A 1115-nucleotide genomic window follows, 5' to 3' on the forward strand; every position below is an offset into this window, starting at 1 on the left:
ATATACTATATATGTGGAAAATCGGTGTGTGTTTGTTTGTGGCGTTGTTAGCTAACTCCTCCTACATCATTTTATTGATTTTGATGAAACTTGACACGTGAGTAGAATACATGTTTGGAAACCTTGTGACATACTTAGATTGTTGAAGAAGTCGATAATACGGCCTCTTGAAGGGACGTTTATATCTACCTCATATAACTTTTTTTTAAACACCCAAGGGAAATAACCTATAGCATCTGCACAATATATTTTGAAACACTCAAGGGAAATAATCCATTTTTTTGTTCATGTTCGATTACTTTGAATATTTATTATTGTGTGTCCAATTTCTAATTTGTGCAGACAATATCACTTTATTTGACACCTGAGTAGAACTCATTTCTGGAAACCTCGTGACATACTTAAATTGTTGAAAAAAATAAATAATAAGGCTCCTCCAATGGATCCGTCTATTTACTACAAATTACTAATATTTTATTTAAACAACCATAGGGAAATAACCCATACCACCTGCAGTTTTAGCGAAGCGATCAATATTTGATTCTCACGATCAGCCGACCGCATTCTGCATTTCACTACTCACAGTTTTGAACTGCTAAACATTATTATTGCACTTCATTAATTTGAATCTGAAACCTTAAAGACTTTATTCATACATTTCTAAACATACATACTTTTTTGAATGCCCATTACTCCCATAATTCTGCATTTTTAGTTAGACACTTTCCATGACAGTAGATACATTTTTTATTCCTCAACATATTTGTAGTTGCTTCATGCAGGCATAACGTGGATTCGATCCTCGATTGCCAAATTTCACTTAACACTTCAACAGCGCTTTTCTCACGGTAAACAATAGTTTTTCTGTGAATCGCTAAGCAGAATAATGTTTTTGCCGCTTGACCCTTCTAACCTCTTCACTGGCTGGAATGGAGATAACAGACCTCCAACGAAATCATTTGTTCTCGACAATTTGTCTATCTTTCTGGCTGCTTTTTGATAATTATAAAAACAAGAACTTCGTTAGCTAAAGGCAGTTACTGAGAACGACCATCAGTGAGTATGAACGTTATTATTGCACTTTCTTCAAACATTTCATTCATAAATTTATATAA

Source organism: Octopus bimaculoides, chromosome 5 (assembly GCF_001194135.2).
Source record: "Octopus bimaculoides isolate UCB-OBI-ISO-001 chromosome 5, ASM119413v2, whole genome shotgun sequence".
NCBI classification, from domain to species: domain Eukaryota; kingdom Metazoa; phylum Mollusca; class Cephalopoda; order Octopoda; family Octopodidae; genus Octopus; species Octopus bimaculoides.